This window comes from Callithrix jacchus, chromosome 7 (assembly GCF_049354715.1).
Source record: "Callithrix jacchus isolate 240 chromosome 7, calJac240_pri, whole genome shotgun sequence".
Classification (NCBI taxonomy): domain Eukaryota; kingdom Metazoa; phylum Chordata; class Mammalia; order Primates; family Cebidae; genus Callithrix; species Callithrix jacchus.
The window spans coordinates 65,010,494-65,026,599 of record NC_133508.1 but is presented as its reverse complement, the minus strand read 5'-3'; the positions used below and the strand labels follow the sequence as shown (position 1 = coordinate 65,026,599).

Sequence of the window (16,106 nt, the reverse complement as noted above, 5' to 3'; positions counted from 1 at the left end):
ATGTGCCAGGCACTGTGCAGGACATTTCCCATTATTTCACTTAATCCTCATGACCACCCCATGATATTAGGACAGTTACCCATTTTTCAGAAAAAAGAAACAGACGCATATGATGTTAAGCAACTTTCTAAGGTCACATGGTTAGCAAGTGGCATCTGTTTGTGTCTGTCCCCCCAACAATGACTGTAAATTTCTTAAGGGCAAGGACTGTGTATTCTATAATTCTATATTTTTAGGCCCTAACACTATGCTTGGCACAGAGTATAGGTAATTCTATAAATATGTTTGAATAAATGAGTGAAAAACAATAACCCCCAAGATAAGTGGCAGAGTCATAACTGGGATTTATGGCTTCCTTCTTCTTCTTCTTTTTATTTGTTGAAACAGATTCTCACTCTGTTGCCCAGACTGGACTGTAGTGGCATGATCATGGCTCACTGCAATCTCTGTCTCCTGGGTTCAAGCGATTCTCATGCTCAGCCTCCTGAGTAGCTGGGATTACAGGTGTGTGCCACCATGCTTGGTTACTTTTTGTATTTTTAGCACAGACGAGGTTTTGCCATGTTTCCTAGACTAGTCTCGAACTCCTGGAGTCAAGCAATCCCATAGTTTCATATTGCCTGCTCAAATCAGGGTCCTGATTAATGACTCACATGCTGTTTCATAATGGAAATTTCTCTTAGACATTTTACATATAAGTATAATAGAATGATTCTACCTCCAGGTCTTTATATTGCAGAAATATTAGCATAATATATAAATATGTTTTACCAGTGTATCTACTATTGATACTTCAGAAAAAGTATTTTTTTTAATTAAAAAGAAAAAAAGGCCAGGTGCAGTGGCTCATACCTGAAGTCCCAGCACTTTGGGAGGCCAAGGCCAGAGAATTGCTTGACCCCAGAAGTTTGAGACTAGCCTGGGCAACAAAGTGAGACCCCCATCTCTATTTGTTAAAATTTTTTTAAAACAAACAAAAAAAAAATAAAGAAAAAATAAATAAAGAAAATTTTTTTAAAAAAAGGCCAGGCATGGTGGCTCGCACCTGTAATCCCAGCACTTTGGGAGGCTGAGGTGGGCGGATCATCTGAGGTTGGGAGTTCAAGACCAGCCTGACCAACATGAAGAAACTGTATCTCTACTAAAAAATTAGCCAGGCGTGGTGGCACATGCCTGTAATCCCAGCTACTTGGGAGGCTGAGGTAGGAGAATCACTTGAACCCGGGAGGCAGAGATTTCAGTGAGCTGAGATTGCACCACGACACTCCAGCCTAGGCAACAAAAGCAAAACTCTGTCTCAAAAAACAAACAAACAATAACTATATTGGCCGGCGCAGTGGTTCATGCCTATAATCCGAACACTTTGGGAGCCTGAGGTAGGAGGATTGCTTGAGCCCAAGAGTTTGGGACCAGCCTAGGTAACAAAGTGAGACCCCATCTGCTGGGTTTGGTGGCACATGCCTGTGGTCCCAGCTACATGAGAAGCTGAGGTGGGAAGATCACTTGAGCCCAGGAGGTCAAGGCTGGAGTGAGCCGTACTTGCAATGATGGGGGCAGTAAATGCAATAGAAAAAAAGTAGAAAAAAAAAAAATGAGTGAGAATAAGCCTGGCGGGCCCGAGAATGCTGCATTTGGGCCAGAAATGAGAAAGTAAAGAGGTACCTTTGGTAACCCTGGAAGTAGGGGTGAAGTGCAGCTGAAATCATAAGGACTGGTGCAGGACCTAGTTTCCTTCCCCCACCGCAGTCGCTCAGAAGTACAGAGATTTATTCTCTTGGGAAAGTAAAACAGTCAATCTCTGGAATAAGGGTCAGTAGGCACAGTTAATGGCCCTTTTTCAAAAAAGAGGAATTAGGATTTGCTTGGCTTTCCCACACTCTGTTCCCAGAATGTTGGGCAAATGAGCCTTCTACGTTGGGGAAAATGAAGCCAAATATGAAAGAGTTAAAGATAATGGCACTGGGATCTCTCCCAGGATGGCTCTTCATGATCTATGACCTAAGAGTCACTGGCTCATAGACGAATGACCTCATGGCCAGTGGCTCCCATCTTCACACACAGAACTTCCAATCAGCTTTTGTCCCCTACTTTTATTCATGGTCAGGATGCCAAGGGTTACCAAACGCAAGGCTTTCCTCTAAGAGAAAAGATAGCGACCAAAACAAACAAAAGAAAGAAACAAAAGAGATGCGTCAGGGCTCTGGTAGAGACGAGGGCGCTTCAGCTGGGCTCAGCAATGCTACCACCTCCCCCAGGAGACGGTTGCAGTCAGCCAGGCCCCTTCAAACAGTAACCATGTGCGACCGAAAGGCTGTGATAAAAAATGCAGACATGTGGGAAGAGGAGCAACAGGACTCGGTGGAGTCCTGAGTCCATACTCAAGCACTGGACAAATATAACATAGAGAAGGACATTGCGGCTCATATCAAGAAGGAATTTGTCAAGAAGTACAATCCCATCTGGCACTGCATCGTGGGGAGGAACTTCTGTAGTTATGTGACACAGGAAACCAAACGCTTCATCTACTCCTACCTGGGCCCTGGCGCATCTCTTTTGTTTCTATTCTTCTGTTCAAATCTGGTTAAAAGCATGGATTGTGCCACACATCCGGTATCCATCCAAAACCAAGGACTGCAGCCTGAATTCCAAATACCAGAAACTGAAATTTTCAGCCTTGCTAAGGGAACATCTCAATCTTTGAAACTTTATTGTGTTTTGTACAGGGCATTCTCTGCACTAGTTTGTTGTGGTTATAACACAATTAGCAAAATAAAAAAAGAAAGAAACTTGTAGAAAATGATGACAATGCAGAGAGAAAAAACTCTTTCTTAACTTATTTGAATTTAAAAAAGAGATGTATACATTTATTTATTTATTTAATATAATAGAGATGGGTTTTCTCCATGTTGCCCACGCTGGTCTCAAATGCCTGGGCTCAAGCAATCTTTCTGCCTTAGCTTCTCAAAGTGCTAGGATGACAGACATGAGACACCACGCACAGCTGAGAGAAGAAAACTTTAAAAACCGCGTATACTAGGCTGGGCGCAATGGCTCATGCCTGTAATCCCAGCACTTTGGAAGGCCAAGGAGGGTGGATCACCTGAGGTCAGGAGTTCGAGACCAGCCTGACCAAGAGGAATAAATCTCATCTCTACTAAAAATACAAAATTAGCTGGGCATGGTGGCGCATGTCTGTAATCCCAGCTACTCAGGAGGCTGAAGCAGGAGAATTGCTTGAACCTGAGAGGTGGAGGTTTCGGTGAGCTGAATTCATGCCATTGCACTCCAGCCTGGGCAACAAAAGCAAAACTCCAACTCAAAAAAACAAAAACAAAAACAAACCAAAAAAAAACCCAGAAAACAAACAAAAAAAACACTGCATATACTCAAAGAAGAAAAAAAAAGAAGAACCGATACTTGAATATATAGAACAATAGCAAGAAACAATAATAAAGATTATTCAGAAGAAAAAAAGTTCTTAAATATGAAAAAAAGAAATATGAAGTCATAGTGCAATGGAAATATTAGAAGATACGGTTGAAGAAATGTCATAGAAAATAGAACAAGAAGACAAAGATATGGAAAATAGGAGAAAAATAAGAAAATTAGAAGAGTAATTGAGTTAGTGCAACAGCTGAATAAAAGTTCCATAAAGAGGAAACAGTCAGGCATGATGGCTCATGCCTGTAATCCCAGAACTTTGAGAGGCCAAGGTGGTGGGAGGATCTCTTGAGCTCAGAAGTTCAAGACCAGCCTGGACAACATAGCAAGACTCTGTTTCTACAAAAAAATTTAAAAAATTACCAGTCTCGGCGACATGGCAAAACCCCTTCTCTACAAAAAGTATGAAAATTAGCTGGGCATGGTGGCACCCATCTGAAGTCCCAGCCACCCCAGAGGCTGAGGCAGGAGGATCACTTGAGCCTGGAAGGTGGAGGTTGCAGCAAGCCCAGATAGCACCACTGCACTCCAGCCTGGGCAACAGAGTGAGACTCCGTCTTAAAAAAAAAAATCAGCCAGGCATGATAGTATGTGCCTGTAGTCTCACTACATGGGAGGCTGAGGCAGGAGGATCACTTGAACCCAGAAGGTAAAGAACTCAGTGAGCCATCATCCTGCAACTACACTCCAGCCTGGGTGACAGAAGGAGACCATCTCTAAAGCAGAAAAAGAAAAAAAGGAGGGAAAGTGGCCAGGAGCAGTGGCTCATGCTTGTAATCCCAATGCTTAGAGAGGCTGAGGCCCTGAGTCCGGGAGTTGAGACCAGCCTGAGCAACAGAGTGAGACTTCGTCTCTACAAAAAATTTAAAAAAGAGCTGAATGTGGTGGCATGTCCCTGCAGTCCTGCCTACTCAGAGGCTGAGATGGGAGGATTGCTTGAGCCCAGGAGGTCCAGGCTGCAGTGAGCCATGATCCTTGTGCCACTGCACTCCAGCCTCTGAGACAGAGCAAGACCCTGCCTAAAAAAAAAAAAAAAAGCCAGGTGCAATGGCTCATGCCTGTAATCCTAGTACTTTGGAAGGCTGAGGCAGGATAATCATTTGAAGTCAGGAGTTCAAGACCAGCCTGCCCAACAAGGTGAAACCTCGTCTCTACTAAAAAATACAAAAATTAGCTGGGCATGGTGGTAGGTGCCTGTAATTCCAGCTACTCAGGAGGCTGAGGCAGGAGAATCACTTGAACCTGGGAGGCAGAGGTTGCAGTGAGCCAAGATAGTGCCATTGCACTCCAGCCTGAGTGTCAGGGCAAGACTCTATCTAAAAAAAAAAAAAGTTAAGGAGGCTGGGCGCAATGGCTCACACCTGTAATCCCAGCACTTTGGAAGGCCAAGGCGGGCAGATCAAGGTGCATACCTGTAATCTGACCTACTCGGGAGGCTGAGGCACAAGAACCACTTGAACCCAGAAGGTGGAGGTTGCAGTGAGCCAAAATTGTGCCACTGCACTCCAGCCTGGCAATGAAGCAAGACTCCATCAAAAAAAAAAAAAAAGAGTTGAGGAAATATCATAAAATAATTTAAAACATTTCCATAAATTTCCAGATTGAAAGGGTCCACTGTGTACCTAGCACAATGAATAAGAATAAACCTACACCGTGACTCACCATGTGACATCTCAGGACCTGCAGACAAAGACAAGATTCGAGACCAGCCTGACCAATATGGAGAAACACTGTCTCTTCTAAAAATACAAAATTAGCCAGGCGTGGTGGTGCATGCCTGTAATCCCAGCAACACGGGAGGCTGAGGCAAGAAAATGACTTGAACCCTGGAGGTGAAGGTTTCCGTGAGCTGAGATCATACCACTGCACTCCAGCCTGGGCAACAAGAGTGAAACTCTGTCTCAAAATAAAAAAGGACAACATTTATAAGTTTTCAAACAGAAAAGATACAAGTTCCACATAGCAGGTCAGAGATCAGAATGGCTTTAGACCTCTCAATGGCAACACTAGAAGTAAAAAAGAAAGGAAGAATGCCTTCAAAATTCTGAAAGGGACCGGGCTCGGTGGCTCATGCCTGTAATCCCAGCACTTTGGGAGGCCGAAGTGGGCAGATCATGAAGTCAAGAGATCGAGACCATCCTGACCAACACAGTGAAACCCCATCTCTACTGAAAATACAAAAAATTAGCTGGGCGTAATGGTGCACACCTGTAGTCCCAGCTGCTCAGGAGGCTGAGGCAGGAGTATCACTTGCACCTGGGAGGCAGAGGTTGCAGTGAGCCGAGATCATGCCACTGCACTCAAGCCTGGTGACAGAGAGAGACTCCATCTCAAAAAACAAACAAACAACAATTCTGAAAGTGATGATTTCCAACCTAGGATTTTGTACCTTGTTAAAACATCAACACAGTCATTCAAACGTGGGTAAAGACATAAGCAGATATACAAGATCTAAACATTTTTTACCTCTGATGCATCATTTCACAAGAAGCCACTGGCAGATATGGTCTACCAAAACCAGAGGGCAACAAAGATAAAGTTCTGGAATTCAGGAAACAAGAAAGTCAATACAGAAGAAAAGTAAAGGGAATCCTTAAGAGGAGAATGGCCGGGTGCAGTGGCTCACACCTGTAATCCCAGCACTTTGGGAGGCCAAGATGGGCGGATCACCTGAGGTCAGGAGATCCAGACCAGCCTGACAAACACAGAGAAATCCCATCTCAAAATAATAATAATAATAAATAATACTTTTAAAAATTAAACAAACAAAAATATTCTTTTTCCTTTTTTCTTAATACTCTGAACAACACCTTGAATGTGCTTTTTTTTTTCTTTTTGAGACTGAGTCTTGCTCTGTCTCACGCAATCTCGGCTCACTGCAACCTCCACCACCCAGGCTAAAGCAATTCTGCCTCCTTCTCCCAAGCAGCTGGGATTACAGGCATGCGCCACCACACCCAGCTAATTTTTGTATTTTTAGTAGAGATGGGGTTTCACCATCTTGGCCAGGCTGGTCTCGATCTCTTGACCTCATGATCCGCCCCCCTTGGCCTCCCAAAGTGCTGGGATCACAGGTGTGAGCCACTGTGCTCGCCGAATGTGCTGCTTCTTCTTTTTTTTTTTTTTTCTGAGACGCAGTTTCACTCTTGTTGCCTAGGCTGGAATGCAATGGCACAATCTCTGCTAACTTCTGTCATCCCAGCACTGTGGAAGACCAAGGCAGGAGAATCACTTGAGCCCAGGAGCTTAAGACCAGCCTGGGTTACATGGTAAGACCCCATCTTTACAAAAAATAAAATAAAATAAAATTAGCCAGGTATGCTGGCACACTTCAGTAGTCTTAGCTACTCCCAAGGCTAGGTGGGAGGATCATTTGAGCCTGGGAGGTCAAGGCTGCAGTGAGCCAATATGGCACCATTGCACTCCATCCTGGGCAGCAAAGCGAAAAAAAAAAAGCTAAGAACATAGAGCCCCCTGGTAAACCTGTCTCTGAATTTTTTTTTTTTTTTTTGAGATGGAGTTTCCCTCTTGTTGCCCCAGGCTAGAGTGCAATGGCGAGATCCAGGCTCACTGCAACCTCCACTTTCTGGGTTCAAGCAATTCTCCTGCCTTGGCCTCCCTAGAAGCTGGGATTACAGGCACCTGCCACAACACTTGGCTAATTTTTTTATATTTAGTAGAGAAGGGGTTTTAGCATGTTGGCCAGGCTGGTCTTGAACTCCTGACCTCAGGTGATCCACTTGCCTTGGCCTTCCAAAGTACCAGTCTCCTGACCCTGATTGTTACCTGCATTCAGCTTGTTTGGACCAGGTGGTGATGACGTTCTGGCTCTCCCAAAACTGGACAATAGTGCAAGGTGAAAATGGATAGTAGTCCAGGTGCAGTGGCTCATGCCTGTAATACTCACACTTTGGGAGGCTGAGGCAGGTGGATCACCTGAGGTCAGGAGTTTGAGACCAGCCTGGCTAATGTGGTGAAACCTTGTTTCTACTAAAAACACAAAAATTAGCTGGGTGTAATGGCACATGCCTGTAGTCCCAGCTACTCGGGAGGCTGAGGCAAGAGAATTGCTTGAACCTGATTAACACGCTTTAACCCAGGAGGCAGAGGTTGCTCTTGTTGGATCCTAACTGAAACAAACCATAAAAATAAATGTTTAGACCAGATGTGCGATCCAACAAGAGTGAAGCTCCATCTCAAAAAAACAAAGGTTTTTTTTTTTTTAGATGGAGTCTCCCTCTATTGCCCAGGCTGGGGTGCAGTGGCGCAATCTCGGCTCACTGCAACCTCTGCCTCCTGGGTTCAAGCAATTCTGTTTCAGCCTCCCAAGTATCTGGGATTACAGGCACACACCACCATGCCCAGCTAGTTTTTTTTGTATTTTTAGTAAAGACAGGATTCACCATATTGGCCAGGCTGGTCTCAAACTCCTGACCTCGTGATCTGCCTGCCTCGGCCTCCCAAAGTGACAAAGAAGAGACTGAGGCAGGAGAATCACTTGAACCCAGGAGGCAGTTGAACCCTCTTGAATCAATATGTTGATTCCTTCTAATTTTATTTTGTTTTTTATTTTTGAGACAGGGTCTCACTGTTATCCAGGCTGAAGTGCAGTGGCATGATCTCAGTTCACTGCAACCTTTTCCCAGGCTCAAGTGATCCTCCTACCTCAGCCTCCCCAGTAGCTGGGACTACAGGCACATACCCTCATGCCTGGCTAATTTTTGTAATTTTTGGGTAGAGACAGGGTTTTGCTGTAGTTCCCAGGCTGGTCTCAAACTCCTGGACTCAAGCAATCTACTCACCTCAGCCTTTCAAATTGTGGGATCACAGACATGAGCCACTGCATCTGGCCTTTTTTTTTTTTTTTTTTAATGGATACAGCCTTACAATGTTGTCCAGGCTGGCCCTGAATTCCTGCAGTGAAGCTATCCTGCTTTGGCCTACCAAAGTGCTGGGATTACAGGCGTGAGCCACCGCTCCTGGCCTGCAGCTTTAATTAATTAATTTACTTTTTTTTTTTTTAAATTTTTGAGATGGCGTCTCATTCTGTTGCCCAGGTTGGAGTGCAGTGGCACGATCTCAGCTCACTGCAACCTCCACCTCCCAGGTTCAAGCGATTTCAGACTAATTTTTGTATTTTTTGGTAGAGACAGGGTTTCACCATGTTGACCAGGCTGGTCTTGAACTCCTGATCTGAAGTGATCCGCCTGCCTCAGCCTCCCAAAGTGCTACGATTATAGGCATGAGCCACGGCACCTAGCCTACAGCTTTAATTTAAATTCTAGAAGTTGAGGAGATGGCTGGCTCAAGTCACAAAGAAAGCATCTCCAATTTTTGGGCTAAGTAGAATTGTTTAAAAAGGGAAACTGGTATGGGGAGCATGCAGGAGTGATGCAGGGTACAGGCCTGTATGTCTCTTTCCAGTGACTACGTTGAGTTATTTTCTACCTGGCCTGCCAGCTGGCTGGCCCCATTTCAGCTGCAGCAGGACTGTTGATTAACCATGCTGAGGTAATCTCTAGGTGGGGAAGAACTCTGCACTGGGTCTCCATGCCTGGTTAGTTTCAAGATAAGCCCCTGGAATTTCTTTTCTTTTTTTTTTTTTGAGATGGGGTCTTGCTCTGTCGCCCAGGCTGGAGTGCAATGGCGCGATCTCGGCTTACTGCCACCTCTGCCTCCAGGGTTCAAGTGATTCTCCTGCCCTAGTCTCCTGAGTAGCTAGGATTACAGGTGCATGCCACCACAGCTGGCTAATTTTTGTATTTTTAGTAGAAATGGGGTTTCACCATGTTGGTCAGGCTGGTCTTGAACTCCTGACCACCTCAGCCTCCCAAAGTGCTGGGATTGCAGGCATGAGCCACTGCACCTTGACAGCCCCTGGAATTTCTATATTTAGATAGGTGTGCATGATGCAGTGGAGTGTCAGAAGGGAAAGAGAGAAAAGAGAATTCTAAAATAGGTGTCAAGGCTACATTTTAAGATTAAGAAGGAAGGCCAGGTGCAGTGGCTCATGCCTATAATCCCAGCACTTTGGAGGCTGCTTTGGGTGGGTCACCTGAAGTCAGGAGTTTGAGACCAGCCTGGCCAACATGGTGAAACTCCATCTTTAGTAAAAATATAAAAATTAGCCAGGCATGGTAGTAGGTGCCTGTAATCTTAGCTACTCAGGAGGCTGAGGCAGGAGAATCACTTGAACCCAGGAGATGGAGGTTGCAGTGAGTTGAGATCGTCCCACTGCAGTCCAACCTGGGCAACAAGAGTGAAACTTGGTCTGAAAAAAAAGATTAAGTAGGAAAGGAGGGGAAAAAAACCAAAATACATTTTAAGGCTGAGATACTCAGTTGCAATAACAATAATTTTAATGGCTGTATAATATTCCATCAAATGAGTTTGCCAAATTTTATTTAACTGCTTCTCATTTTTGAACATTTAGGTTGTTTCAAGATTTTTATTATTAAGAAATATAAGTAGTGGGGCACAGTGGCTCATGCCTGTAATCCCAGCATTTTGGGAGGCTGAGGCAGGCAGATCACTTGAGGTCCAGAGTTCAAGACCAGCCTGACCAACATGGCAAAACCCCATCTCTACTAAAAATACAAAAATTAGCTGGATGTGGTTGTGGGTGCCTAGTAGTCCCAACTACTCAGGAGGCTGAGGCAGGAGAATCACTTGAACCCAGGAGGCTGTGGTTGCAGTGAGTGGAGATCACCCCATTGCACTCCAGCCTGGGGCAACAAGAGCAAAACTTCGTTTCAGAAAAAAAAAAGAAAAAAACATCCATTTTAGGGCCAGGTGTGGTGGCTCATGCCTATAATCCCAGCATTTTGGAAGGCTGAGGTGGGAGGATCAGTTGAGGCCAAGGGTTCAAGATCAGCCTGACCAACCTAGCAAGATCCCATCTTGAAAAACAAAGTATACCCATTTTACCATACTGAAAATAGTACTGGGTATTACAATTTAGTAAATTAGGAGCTAGCAAAATATTTCATGTAAACCGATTTTGAAATCAATTTGTTTGACTTCTCCCCTGCCCACCTCAAACATCCAATGGTTATTTGAACAATAGTAAAGTGTTTCACTTCTCAAAATAAATACTTTGAAGGAAACTACTTATTTAAATGTTTATCTTCTGATTTATTTGTTTGTTTTTCTAAATTAGTCTGGTCAGTTCACATTCATACTGCCAAAGAAAAACACAGAAACAATTATACTCAACTTGACAAAAGGCCAGTGTGATGACTCACATCCTGTCTGCCTCTAGAGTTCAATGCTGGTTCTATATTGTTAGGCCCCACATCTGATCTGTTAGGAAAGTGTCGGCTGGGCGCAGTGGCTCATGCCTGTAATCCCAGCACTTTGGGAGACTGAGGTGGGGGGTTTACAAGGCCAGGAGTCTGAGACCAGCCTGGTCAACATAGTGAAACTCTGTCTCTATTAAAAATACAAAAAAGATAGCACAGGCGCCTGTAATTCCAGCTACCAGGGAGGCTGAGGCAGGAGAATCACTTGTATCTGGGAGGTGGAAGTTGCAGTGAGCCAAGATCACAGCACTGCACTCCAGCCCGGGTAACAGAGGGAGACTCCCTCTCAAAAAAGAAAGAAAGAAACTGTCATTCATTGCCTATGAGCATCCTGGGGATCCTTTCCCATTTGATAAGAGAGGAGATCACCTTTCAAAGTAGATGGAGAAAGCCGACTCCTCCTTCACACTCATATACTGGCCACAGGGGCTAAAAAGCATGGCACAGGCAGGGTAGAAAATCCCAGACATCCTTACTCCCCTACTAAATAAATACTCCTTTTCTGTTTTGTTTTCGCTTTATGTTTGTGTGTGTGTTTGTTGTTGTTTGTGATGGAATCTCACTCGGTTACCCAGGTTGGAGTGCAGTGGCGACATCTTGGCTCACTGCAACCTCAACCCCCTGGGCCCAGGTGATTCTTCCACTTCAGCCTTCCAAGTAGCTGGGACTACAGACGTGTACCACCATGCCCAGCCAACTTTTGTATATTTTGGTGGAGACAGGGTTTTGCCATGTTGTCCAGGCTGGTCTCAAACTCCTGACTTCAAATGATCCACCCTCCTTGGCCTCCCAAAGTGCTGGGATTACAAGTGTGAACTACTTATTCACATTTTGAAGTATTTACTTTCATACCATTATATCTATGTACGTTATTAGAAAAAATAGCATATTATGTTTTAAATAGCATATTATTATTTTTATTTATTTATTTATTTATTTTTTTTAAATAGCATATTATTTTAAAGCTTTTCTTATAATAATTACAACTTATATTTATCTAATGTTTACTCTAGTCCAGGTACTATCCCAAATGTTTTTACCTGTAACAACTCATTTAAATCTCATGATAACACTATAAAGAAGGCAGTATTGGTATCCCATTTAATGATAAGGAGACTAAGGCAAAGGAGTTAAGTAATTTGCCTTAGACCACAGAGTTAATAAGTTAACTATCTAGAACATTTTTCTATTAAATTTATTTCTACAAATTCTTTTTCTATGGCTATAAGATATCTTATTGTGCGGATGTGCAGTATCATTTAATTACTCCATTCCATTTATTAGACATCAAGATTATTTCCACTAAGCATGGTGGTGCACAGCTGGGCTCAGTGGCTCATGCCTGTAATCTCCACACTTCGGGAGGCTGAGGAGGGCGGATCTCAAGGTCAAGACATCAGGACCATCCTGGCCACATGGTGAAACCACATCTCTTCTAAAAATACAAAAATTAATGGGGCGTGGTGGCGGGTGCCTGTAGTCCCAGCTACTCGGGAGGCTGAGGCGGGAGAACCGCTTGAACCCAAGAGGTGTAGGTTGCAGTGAGCTGAGATCTCACCACTGCACTCCAGCCTGGGCAACAGAGTGAGACTTCTTTAGAAAGAAAAATAAACAAACAAAAAGCATGGTGGGGCATGCCTATAACCCCAGCACTTTGGGAGTCTCAAGAGGGAGGGTTGCTTGAGCACAGGACGTCAACGCTGCAGTAAGCCTTGTTGGAGCCGCTGCATTCTAGCCTGGGTGACAGAGCAAGACCCTGTCTTGAAATAATAAATATAAGATTATTTCAATTTTTTTTTTAGATGGAGTCTTGCTCTGTCACCAGGCTGGAGTGCAGTGGTGCGATCTCAGCTCACTGTAACGTCTGCCTCCCAGGTTCAAGTGATTCTTCTGCCTCAGCCTCCTGAGTAGCTGGAACTACAGGCATGCAACACCATGCCCAGCCAATTTTTTGTATTTTCAGTAGAGATGGGGTTTCACCATGTTAGCCATGATGGCCTCAATCTCTTGACCTTGTGATCCACCTGCCTTGGCTTCCCAAAGTGCTGGGATTACAGGTGTGAGCCACCGTGCCTGGCTGTATTTCCATTTTTTGCTAAATTACACACATCACTAAGATAATCAGGCTTATACTAAACCTTTGTGAAAATTCTTTAAGTCTTTTTCTTCTTTGAGATGGAGTTCCACTCTTGTTGCCTAGGCTGGAGTGCAATGGTGCAATCTTGGCTCACTGCAACCTCCACCTCCTGGGTTCAAACAATTCTCCTGCCTCAGCCTCCTGCGTAGCTGGGACTACAGGCACCTGCTACCATGCCCAGCTAATTTTGTATTTTTAGTAGAGATGGAGTTTCTCCATGTTGGTCAGGCTGGTCTCGAACTCTGGACCTCAGTTGATCCGCCTGCCTCGGCCTCCCAAAGTGATGGGATTACAGGCGTGAGCCACCGTGCCTGGCACCTTTGTGAAAATTCTTAATTATTTTCTTAGCTAAATGAGCTTAAGAAGAGTTTTCATTGATTTTTATTTCCTCCAAAAATGTTCTTTCTCCATGTTCTCCATGACCTTAAGTATTGTAAATTTTAACATTTCTACCTAGAGCAACTTTTTAAAATTCATGTTTTCAGTTCTCAGAAATAAATTAGAGCATTAAAGTGTGAATGGCTTCTTCAGAGTGAAAAAGCCACAGTTGGCCAGGCATGGTGGTTTATGCCTGTGGCAGAAGCAGGCAGATCACTTGAGCCCTGTCTCTATTAAGCATACAAAAAAATTTAGCTGAGCATGGTGGTACATTCCTATAATCCCAGGTACTTGGGAAGCTGAGGCATGAGAATCACTTGAGACACAAGAATTGCTTGGGAGGCAGAGGTGGCAGTGAGCCGAGATTTCACCAATGCTCCAGGCTGGGTGACAGAGTGAGACTCTGTCTCAAAAAAAAAGAGAAAGCCATAGTCAAAAAGCTACCCTTTCCACAATCTCCTCCAGCTTACTACAGATGCTGGGCCTCATGGCGTACATAACAACTCATTAAAGAGGAATGTTAACCTGGGACAAACCAGCTTACACAGGCAAGATTCTTTTAGTCTCCCAGTCAGCATTCACAAGTTCACTCAACATTCATTCACTTACTTATTCACTCAACAAATATTTGAAAGGTCATTATACGAGTACTACTAAGCTAGGTAGGGATTATGGGGTTCATATAAATAAAAAGTATTTAAAACAGTGCTAAATAAAACATTTATCACAGTACCTGGTATAAATATTGATTTATTGATCAGTTATTATGTGCCAGGCACTGTGCTAAATGTGTGGATTATCTCATTTAATCCCTACAACAATCTCTAGAAACAGTCTATGATCAAACACATTTTGCAGACAAGAAAACTAAGGCTTGACCAGGTACGGTGGCTCACAACTGTAATCCCAGCACTTTGGGAGGCTGATGTGGGTAGATAATGAAGTCAGGAAATTCAAGACCAGTCTGGCCAAGATGATGAAACCCTGTCTCTACCAAAAATACACACACAAAAAAAGTAGCCAGGTGTGGTGGCAGGCACTTGTAATCCCAACTACTCTGGAGGCTGAGGCAGGAGAATCGCTTGAACCTGGAGGCTGCAGTGAGCCAAGATTGTGCCACTGCACTCCAGCCTGGGTGATAGAGTGAGACTTGGTCTCAAAAAAAAAAAGGCCAGGCGCAGTGGCTCACGCCTGTAATCCCAGCACTTTGGGAGGCCTAGGTGGGTGGATCACGAGGTCAAGAGATCGAGACCATCCTGGTCAACATGGTGAAACCCTATCTCTACTAAAAATATAAAAAATTAGCTGGGCATGGTGGTGCGTGCCTGTAATCCCAGCTACTCGGGAGGCTGAAGCAGGAGAATTGCTTGAACCCAGGAGGCGGAGGTTGCGGTGAACCGAGATCGCGCCATTGCACTCCAGCCTGGGTAACAAGAGCGAAACTCCGTCTCAAAAAAACAAAGGAAGCATAGAGTCTTGTTAATAACACTAAAATTGGGCAGGGCAGGGTGGCTGATACCTGTAAGCCCAGCACTTCGGGAGGCTGAGGTGGGCAGATTGCTTGTAAGCACTATGGAAAAAAATAAAGAGATATCAGGCATGGTGGCTCATGCCTTTAATCCCAACACTTTGGGAGGCTGAGGCAGGTGGATTGGTTGAGGTCAGGAATTTGAGACCAGCCTGGCCAAAACGGTGAAACCCCCACTGTACTAAAAATATAAAAATTAGCTGGGTGTGGTACTGCATGCCTGTAATCTCAGCTACTTGGGAAGCTGAGGTAGGAGAATCGCTTGAACCCAGGAGGTGAAAGTTGCAGTGAGTCCAGATGGTGCCACTGCACTCCAGCCTGGGCAACAGAATGAGACTCCATCTCAAAAAAAAAAAAAAAAGGTAAAGGGATAGAAAGTAATAGGGAGTAGAGAATGACAGAGAATGAGTGTGCCACTTAATTCTGGATGGTCAAGGAAGCTTCTCTGACATTTTAGCAGAGACCTGAAAGGTGAAGAAAGCCAGCCACACTGAATTCTGGGCAGGGAGTGTTCCACAAAAAGATGTTGGTTCTTTCCCAAATTAATGTATACATATTCAATGAAATTCCAGGCCAGGCGTGGTGGCTCAAGCCTGTAATCCCAGCACTTTGGGAGGCCAAGGTGGGTGGATCACGAGGTCAAGAGATCGAGACCATCCTGGTCAACATGGTGAAACCCCGTCTCTACTAAAAATACAAACAATTAGCTGGGCATGGTAATCCCAGCTACTCAGGAGGCTGAGGCGGGAGAATTGCTTGAACCCGGAGGCGGAGGTTGCGGTGAGCCAAGATCGCGCCATTGCACTCCAGCCTGGGTTACAAGAGCAAGACTATGTCTCAAAAAAAAAAAGGAATTCCAATAAAAACTCCAGTAGTAATGTTGAGAATCTACAACTTACTCTAAAATGAGTATGAAAGAATAAAGACCTTTGAAAACCCAGTCTGTATTTTTGTTGTTGTTGAGACAGGGTCTCAATGTTACCCAGGCTGGAGTATATTGGTAGGCTCACAAGTCACTGCAGCCTCAACCTTCCAGGCTCAAGAGATCCTCCTACATCAGCCTCCCAAATAGCTGGAACCACAGGTGCATGCCATCACACCTGGCTAATTAAAAAAATTTATTTTGTGGAGATAAGGTCTTGCTATGTTGCCCAGGCTGGTCTTGAATTCCTGGCCTCAAGCAATCCTCTTGTCCTGCCTGCCAAAGTACTGGGATTATAAGCATGAGCCACCATACCTGGATGCTAAGTCTATTTTCTTTTATTATTATTTTTTGAAATATTACTACACTACACTGTAAGTCCATTTTAGAGGACAAAAA

The 16,106-nt window shown here is 44.3% G+C and overlaps 1 pseudogene; it reads left to right on the top strand.

The window, feature by feature from the left end:
* The first annotated feature begins 1,882 nt into the window (after nucleotides 1-1,882).
* LOC144576961 (uncharacterized) lies at nucleotides 1,883-2,866 on the top strand (annotated as a pseudogene).
* The last annotated feature ends 13,240 nt before the right edge of the window (nucleotides 2,867-16,106 follow it).